Below are 9438 nucleotides of genomic sequence, written 5' to 3' on the forward strand. Positions count from 1 at the left end.
ATATATATATATATATATATATATATATATATATATATATATATATATGTGTATATACTATATCATTGGTGTTACAATTTTACTATTAAGGAAGATATAACTTGTGTTATTAAACCCATCAAAACCAGAAAACACTGAAAATACTCACATGCCGTATAAACATATTAAATATAGGGCATTAATTTCTTAAAAATTTTATCGGAAAGTGTAAATATATATATACATATATATATATATATATATATATATATATATATATATATATATATATATATATATATATTGGAAATGAACGCTTTTTACAGAAATACTCACCACTGTCTTTCGAGTGAGAGTTCAAGTAATCTACTTAAACAGGAAAATATGTTATTCTATTGTATACCACCCGCATCTACATTACCGACAACTGTAAAGTCCATGATCGCTCTGTCCATATTTTGCATTACGATAGTATGACAATAATGCATGCATTGTGATTAGATACAGTAAAACAGCAGTTTTATCAAAATTATCTGTTTTCAACTTTTGCAAATCAATATGTTGGTGTAACAACCTAACTGGGGCAATAGTCTGTGTGTGTGTGTCTGTGCATTTCCTCACCAGCTATATTTACGATGAGGCTCCATCCTCCAATTAAAAAAAAACTCCGGTTTTTAGAATTCCGGATGAAGGATTGTCAACCTGTACCGATATGAACAACCGAATCGGGAAACAGCTGATTGCGACGTCATTTACCGTACTAACTATCAAGTAGACAAGTTGCTAAAACTTGCAGACTCTCAATGGTGGCTTCCATAAGCAAACTTGATATACACTTTCATTTCCTTCTAAAGCTGTAGGTTATAGCCGAGGTTGAATGAAACGATTAAAGGGTAGGATTTAAAACGTTTTGGAACAGGCAGAAGTGATACCCGGAACTGGCAACATCACACTTACTGCTTATAGTTTGTTCATTTATAAGGAAAAGTATCTCCAAATTATGCTTCTTCTGCAAATTAATGGCAATAAAGTTGGTAATACGAAGACCGCCGGCGGTCATGGTACTTTTCAATAAGCCGAAATTTTGAGAATGTAAACAAGATCAAATACAAATGACTAATGAAGGCAATGTTTATTCGCTGTAATACAGTAATTATGTGATAATAATTCATGCAAAATACTGTAATTGGATGCAGCAATCAAACCAACCTTTATTTAAATCACCATTATTGTAAAACATAGTTGTGCTGTTTAATCTTTGAATATGATCAATTTTCTCCAGAAAATATTTCGGTTTTCAGAGGTTTTGGTGTTGAGAATTTGCGGATAAGCTCGCAAACCTGTATAGATATTTTGTTGTGTTTACATATTTTGAAAATATAAGTAAGTCATTGTTATAAGCTTTTCAGGGGTGTTCATACTGAAGACTAACAGTTGCAGGAGGGTAATGTAAGATAACAGCGTGTTTTGGGATGATAATTAGAGGTGTATTCTTGTTTGAAATATTGAATTGTTTTAGTATGCTAATTTAAATAATAGTTTTGTTCGCACTATTGGATTAGGCAGCGAATGTTAAAACAGGGAGTTATAAGCGTTTTAGTTTAATAGGTACAGGATACAAATATTTAGAAAAACACGCATTCACGTATATATGCAACAATACATCGGAGTTTCTTTCATAACGGTGTATGCTCGGACGCTTTTATCCGTTATATCGGTAGGCTACTTTCACATAACCAGGTCAGATAAGGCTAATGTTATTGTTATTTTGGATCGAGTAGACCATGATGATAAAGTGAACGTTCTGTTCAATGACCAAGATGCGTAAGAACAACTGATTTCTAACCCAGTCTTCTCCTTTCCCACCGTTATCCCTACACTAAGGGGTAGGTTGCCTGATGCGCCTTTCCTTACATCAGGCATGGTTTATTATTTGGTAAAGGGGTTTTTACGACCACATGCCCTTGCTGTCATCGACCACAGTTATTGGCGGTGGGCTCGCCTTTGACTAAAAAGTCCACCTGCAAGGCAGCAGTTTCATTAGTTACTGGCGGTGGGCCTAGCCTTTTACTGAAAAAGTAAGACTGCAAGGCAGCAGTTTCCACGGTTACTGGCGGTGGGCCTAGCCTTTTACAAACGATGTAAGACTGCAAGGCAGCAGCTGTCCTTTTAGTCGCCTTTTTAGGACACGCAGGACCTACGGTGGTAGTATTCTTACACTCCTACCACAGGGTGGTGATTTCTAACCCATGTCCGTGTGTAAATGGACAATTTCATAAACGACTGAGAGATCTTTGGGAACAATCAGGATATGGTAAACATGTTTGCTAGACTTTCTTATTTGTATGGTATTGTTAAAACTCATGAGGAGGACAACCATTACGTGTCTTATAATCTGCCTAAATTCCTGGTAAACTGAAAATGATTTAGACTTTGTAAACAGATTAATCAGGAAAACCCCAAAAGATGACGAACTAATGGTAAGTTTTGATGTTCAATTAAAAGCCAATCCCCTTGTGTACCTGCCAACGACGTCTTAGATTTTTTAAAGAGAGAACTAAATAAGCACGTCATATCTCTGCCTAACCCTGTAATTTTAGAACTATATAATCAGACCGTGCGTGGTTGACGCTTGCTTTATTTTTAATGGAAAATTTTACGGGAAAAAAATTTGGAATGCAGGTGGATAATTGCTTGTCTCCGGTATTATCAAACATTTATATGGAATTTTATGAGTGTAGAATAGTTAATTCAGTTATGACAGATATCTTTGTCTGGGTGAGATATGTTGCGATATATATGCTGCACTGAAAACTTATATTGACATTGAGAAAAATTCAAGATATCTCAATAATTTCGCTCCCTCCATAAATTGTAAGGTTGACAAGAAAGACAATGGTATTATTTCATTTTTTAAGGTTGGAATTGTGAGTTCAGTTGTAAGTTATAGTTACAAGTTTAAAATACACAGGAAACCTACAAAAAACAATCTTATAATGAACAATTACTCCTCCCACAAAGTAGACATAAAACTCCTAGCATTAATATCAATGTTTCTTTAAGCACTTAATACCTGCCGCCCGGAATTTATCAATGAGGAATTAGGATTTATATATCAAGTTGGTATTCAAAATCATTTTAAATTAGACGATACTGATTATAGTTCAACAGTAGGAAGAAAAAAAGATTTAATCATATGAGGAGGAAAACCAGACAACTGAATTTAGTATCTTTCCCATACCATCCCACATTAGAGTCTATGGATAGTCTACCTGTTAAGGTTACTTGGTTTTAGTGTAACTTTTTCATATCCTAGCACCATCGGTAAAACTTGAATTTGTAATTGTCCGGAAAGATACCATGCAAGTGCAGTAGTTTGTATATAGGACAATTTGGGAAGATTCTCGAAAACACATTTTAAATCATAAATATAATATAAGAACAACTTATACAAGTAATGCCTTATGCGTCCATAGCAGTATGTGTAATTTACCAATTGGGTGGCTTGGGTCAAAGATTTTATTTAAGAGCACAGGTTTTGTTGAAAGAAATGTGATAAGGACACCTTGTTGCATTGTTCACAGCAAAGGAAAATAAATAACAATTTATCACCTGGTTTTATTTTGTCATGAGACGTCACTACTAATTGGATAATGCTGTCCACTAACTATCGCATAACATACGTTTGTTAATATATATTTAGGTTATACTGTTTCAAATAGACATATTACCTCATTTGATATTTTGGTACTTTCCAAATGTTTAACTGCCATTCTTATTTTATAATATTCTTTTGCTTATGTTTTTAGTTAAAATTGCAAATATTTGGTAACGGTATTTCATATGGTTAAGATTTTAGGCCTTTCTCGGCTACATACATTGTAATCAAATCTTCTTTAGGTAATAAACGCTCTAAGAAGAAGTCCTTTGGAGGACGAAACTGTTGGGCATATTCTAGCCATTTACATATTTCCTTTTCCAAGACTTAAATTTAGAACATTTCTATTATTTGACTTGATGAAACAAGATTCAATGATATTCCTTTTAACTGTGTCATTACATGGGATTAAGGCTCTTGCTTGACTCCAGTTAATAGGATGGTCTAAATCTCTCATTTCCCATTTGCCCATTTCTCACAGAATATTGAAGCTGTTTGAGACGTTGTGAAAGAGATTTACCGGTCTGTCCGTAATAGACTTTATCACACTTTTTGCAAGGAATTTCATATATGCAGCCTGAAAGATCTTTAGGAGAATTTTTGATTACTAAACTCTTGACATTAATATTACTGAAAACAACATTTATGTTTAAAAGCTTTAAGATTCTAGGAATATCTAAAAACCTTTCATCATAGGGTAATTTTAGAATGTTATGCTTACTAAATTCAAGTTTGCCATTAGTTGAATAAAATGTTTTTCTAGCTCTTTTCCATGCCACGTCTACAAAAGTCCTTGGGTATTTAAGTTTCAATGCAATATCATAAATAGTTTTAATTTTATCGTCAATAAACTACGAGCTACAGACACGTAAAGCCCTTAGGAACATCCCAGAAAAAACAGAGAATTTAACATTTTGATGGTGATTGGAGTAGCAATGAACAAAAGAGGCAATGTTAGTTGATTTTCGAAAGACTGAAAAGGTGAAATTTCTATCATTTCTATGGACAGTTACATCAAGAAAATTCAAATTACAATTTTTTTCTTCCTCTACAGTAAATTTTATAGAAGGGACTAAATTATTGAGATTATTAAGGAATTCCTGGAGATTTTCGTGAACTGGCCAAATACAGAAGATATCATCAACATATCTAAACCAAATAACTTTTTGGGGCAAAATTCTTGGTAAGAGTTTTTTTTCAAAATATTCCATGTAAATATTGCAAAGGACAGGAGATAAGGGATTACCCATAGCCATGCCAAACTTTTGTACAAAAAATTCCCCATTAAAACAAAATTTACTATCTTTGATACATAACCTTATGAGACTAATGAGGTTTGCTACACTTAAGGGAATGTCATGACGTTCTAATTCCTCCTCCAAATATTCAAGTAAGTCACCTACAGGCCCTTTTGTAAATGAAGAGACAACATCAAAACTAACCATATTAAAATCAAAATTCAAATGTAAACTATTCAATTTGTTTATAAAATCAACATTGTTTTTAACATTTGTGTTAGAAATGTTTCCTACCAAAGGAGTAAGAATTTTTACAAGCCATTTAGATAAATTATACGTAACTGAGCCCACTGAACTAATGATTGGTCTGATAGGGTTATTGATTTTATGTGTCTTGACTAAACCATACATATAAGGTAGGGAGGCGCATTGCGATGTAAACTGTTTAATTAAATGGTCCAAGCCCTTCAAGATGGATTTAATTTGTTTATTAAAATGGGAGTTCACTGTCTGTGTAGGGTCAGACCTCAGTTTTGTATAAGTATCAGTATCATTTAGCAATATCATTATTTCACTTACATAGTCACTTTTATTCATTATTACCACTGCATTAGATTTATCTGCTTTTGTCACTTTCACTGTTTCGTCTTCTTTAATTTTCTTAAAAGCCTGGATAAATCTCACGGGTACATTAGGGGGAGAAGTTTTACTCATAGCACCATACACAATACCTTTTCACATATTGATATCATCAGGGCATAGATTTTAATTAAATTTTTCCAAATAACAAAAGGATCTTGAAATGTCGACACAAATTTAATCAAAACCTTAATCCCATGTAATGACTAAGTTAAAAGGAATATCACTGAATCTTGTTTCATCAAGTCAAATAATAGAAATGTTCTGAATTTAAGTCTTGGTTTATTTAAACTTGATGCTTTCATAATGAAAAAAGTTGTAGATAAATATAAGCAACAAAATTAATATATTCAGTTTTTACATGTTTTGGACCGTAACGATACTTTGTAATTTCGGTTAGGGTCAAATCTGTTTAGGTTTGTGACTGTGTGATATCCGATAATCCTGGATTATCTCTTTTAATTTTTACCCTTTTGACAATTAACCATCTGGTATTCTTGATCTTGTTATGTACCTGAGACCTTTCTCTCCAATTGTATTTCATTAGCTCCTTGACAATGTCTTAGTAAAGACGAAAGCGCTTGGATTTCTGACTATCATTTTCCTGTGGGATTCGCTTATTTAAGAAGTCACGTGCATCTACTGTGATTTTTTATTATATATATATATTATATATATATATTATATATATAGATATATATACTATATTAGTTTCCGCCTAAAAAGCAATAAAAATGATTACCCACTTGGTTACAATGGTGAGGATGGGTCTATTCCAACTCTATTAATTTAATATTAAAACAACAAGTATATATGTATGTACGAGAGGCAATAGATTCTTATCCTTCTCTTGGTCAGTTCAAAAACGTGACCTCATCGTGATTATGGTCACCCAGATCCGTTTCCCGCTACCGTACATCAAAATTTCTTCATATAACTTGCGCTTTAAAATAAGGAAGAAATTGTTTCTACTTACATTAATTAATAAATGACCAGATTTCCGATTACGATATAATAACGTACTAGATACCTCCGCCCACCGCCACCCTCTCCCCCCGCCACCCTCTCTCTCTCTCTCTCTCTCTCTCTCTATTATATATATATATATATATATATATATGTGTGTGTGTGTGTGTGTGTGTGCGTGTGTGTGTGTGTATGTATGAATGTCTTTTGCTGTAGTACAACAGTATAATATGGAGATGAAATGCCCATAAAACACTATATATATATATATATATATATATATATATATATATATATATATATATATATATATATATATATATATTTATTTATTTGTTTACTGTTGAGTTTTATTTCAGTGATCTCGTTTTACATACTTTAATATACTTTGATAAAATCTTAGTTATTGTTCTACTACTGTCTGATTAAAACACGTGTGGTCTGCCTAAGCATCCCGCTTTAATGGTATACATTTCCACATGCGTAGAACTAAGACTGCTGATTGTTACCGCCATCTATCTTTCGCTCCACTAATTGATCAAGGATACCCGTGCGGAGAGATAGATACCCCCAACTGCGGTTCTCCTTGGCTGGAAGTAACGCGCTATTGTTGGAGTAACGACATATTCAACTAATAATTCGCGGGGTGTCGTCGCGTCTGGCAGCGTTCAAGTGTCTGGTGTCTCGAACGGCTTCCTGTTGTGTGGGTCTCTTTTCTTCGTCGATTTGCTGGCGGTTGAGTTTCAGCGTTTCCTCGTAGTGGTATGTAATATTGATTATCAATTCTTTTATTGTAACGTAATTTACTTTAGTACTAGCTTTTTTGAGAATTCATGCTAAACTTGACATAAAAACACTTAAAGCACGTAGAGAAGACATAAATGCACATTGAAAGCACGTAGAGACGACGAGGTTTTTAAAATTAATTTATTTCTTTCTAGGATATGAATACTGTGGCTTTCGCCTATTTCTTTTCGTGCCAGAGGTCGTTTGAATTCCAGGGACTTCTTGGTAACTATTTTTCCTTCAAAACTGAGCGGTAAGTAACTTAATTTTTTTGGTATACTCATTTGGTGTACTCTTACTAAATACTTGGCAAGCCTTATCCTCCCCCTTCAGGGGCGGAGCCCCTGAAGTGGGGAGGATCTTCTTGGCGTACGGTAGACTTTGTCTACCGTACGCCAAGAGGGGCTTGCTTTTTTTTTTTTTTTTACATGGTAAGTGGTACTTTATTTTAACGAATAGGTAATGTAACTTCTTTTCAAATACCATAGCAAATTCTTTATACCAATAGCATCTGAAGAAAGTTATCATAAACCCATTAAACTTGCTAAGGCTTATTCTCTAGACCTTCAACGCTTTAGATATTATAAACTGCAATTCTGTCTTGTCACCACATTTAAATTCTTAAATTTTAGTATATATTCAGTTTTCATTTATCTATTCAGTTTTCATAAAGTATATATTCATTTTAATATATTCAGTTTTCATTAAGTCTTAAGATTTTCGTGTAAAATTTAGTTGGAAGTTACATAACCAGTCCTAGGCAATTTTCTAACAGATTTTTCTTCTGCCAGGTACTGTTGGTGGTAACTGATGGTCAACAGTGGTATATGTGCGTTTCTAAATGCTAATCTCGGTAGGTACTCCTTTGAAGTGAAAAATGAAAATTTGGAGTGCTGGAAGAGCCTAGCATAGCACTCGACCCACGACCAAGCCGTAGCATTTAAACCCTGGTTTCATTGAGCTGGAAGTTACGTATAACTTCTAGTAAGTTGGCTGCCATTACTTGGTGTTTGGATAAAATTGTTGGAGCAATAATGTGGTGTGATAAATGTATGCTTATGGAAGTTTTGGTTGTTTCTCTTAAGTTAATTTACATTATGGCTCAATGGTTTTCTTTCATATCTTCATATACTGTAAGTGTTAATGTTCATTTACAGTAAGTCTTGGTTGGCTACAACGGCCTTTGGTGTTCATACCTTTTAACAAAATCATGGCACGGTTGTCTATGCAAATTAAGTATACCTGATGTCACTAAGGGTTTTCAGGTCACAACCTCTAGCCAACAAGTATTCGGGCTTGAGTATATCCTATTTTGTGGTAGGAATGAAAGTAACTTATCTCGAGAAACCTGAGGGAGTTCAGAGTGAGTTTCTCCCATATATAATTGGCCACAAGGCAAAAGGAACAATGACAATTTTGCCTGAATAGAGACTTCATTATCCTACGAACTAATTCTGATACGTGGCTTTGCTTAACACGGGACTTCTCCCACAAAGTTTGCCACAAGGCAAAAGGAACTGAGAATTTTGCCTGAATAGATCCTTAATTATCCTACGAATTGATAAGTGGGTTTCCATAACATGGGAAATTTGTCTTGAGTGGAGAGTCCTTTAGCAAAATATATTGGTATCCATACGATACAAAATACTAAGAAGAATGGTTAGATTCTCGGGCATTCCATTGAGGTGAGAGATGTGTATTTCTGGTGATAGTTCACTCACGACGTGGTTCGGAAGTCGCGTAAAGCCGTTGGTCCCGTTGCTGAATAACCACTGTTCCATGCAACGTAAAAACACCATACAAACTAAGAATGGCCAGAACCCCTGAACTTAATGGTATTAGGGTACAAAGTACTAAGAAGAATGGCAGGTAACCAGGAATGTTATGGTATTCATAGTGTACAAGATACTTGAAAAAATGGCAAGTAAGGCAGATTGTAAAGATAAATATGGTGTAAAGTACTTAAAGGCTAATACTTGGCAAGATAAAACCAGTAAAACCTATGATGAAGATATGACTTGTTTAAACATCCATGAAACTGGACTGTGCTAATTTTCCTAACTTACTTGGCAACTGACTGCTATGTAAATTTATAAAAGCTATATTTTTTTTAATGCTTGGTTAGCGCCCTAAAATATTGACCACATGGTTTTACTCTTGAGTTGATTGTAA

At 34.1% G+C, this 9438-nt stretch overlaps 1 long non-coding RNA gene across 1 annotated transcript in view; it reads left to right on the top strand.

Annotated features, from left to right (window-relative positions):
• Positions 1–8367, top strand: part of LOC135211641 (uncharacterized) — a 97262-nt gene extending 88895 nt beyond the window's left edge. Inside the window, exons 2-4 of the long non-coding RNA XR_010313686.1 lie at positions 7024–7242; positions 7422–7519; positions 8058–8367. This is a non-coding gene — a long non-coding RNA (uncharacterized LOC135211641). The remainder of the gene's footprint in view (positions 1–7023; positions 7243–7421; positions 7520–8057) is intronic.
• Positions 8368–9438: the final 1071 nt, after the last annotated feature.

The sequence above is a fragment of the Macrobrachium nipponense genome, chromosome 4, assembly GCF_015104395.2.
Source record: "Macrobrachium nipponense isolate FS-2020 chromosome 4, ASM1510439v2, whole genome shotgun sequence".
Taxonomy (NCBI): Eukaryota; Metazoa; Arthropoda; class Malacostraca; order Decapoda; family Palaemonidae; genus Macrobrachium; species Macrobrachium nipponense.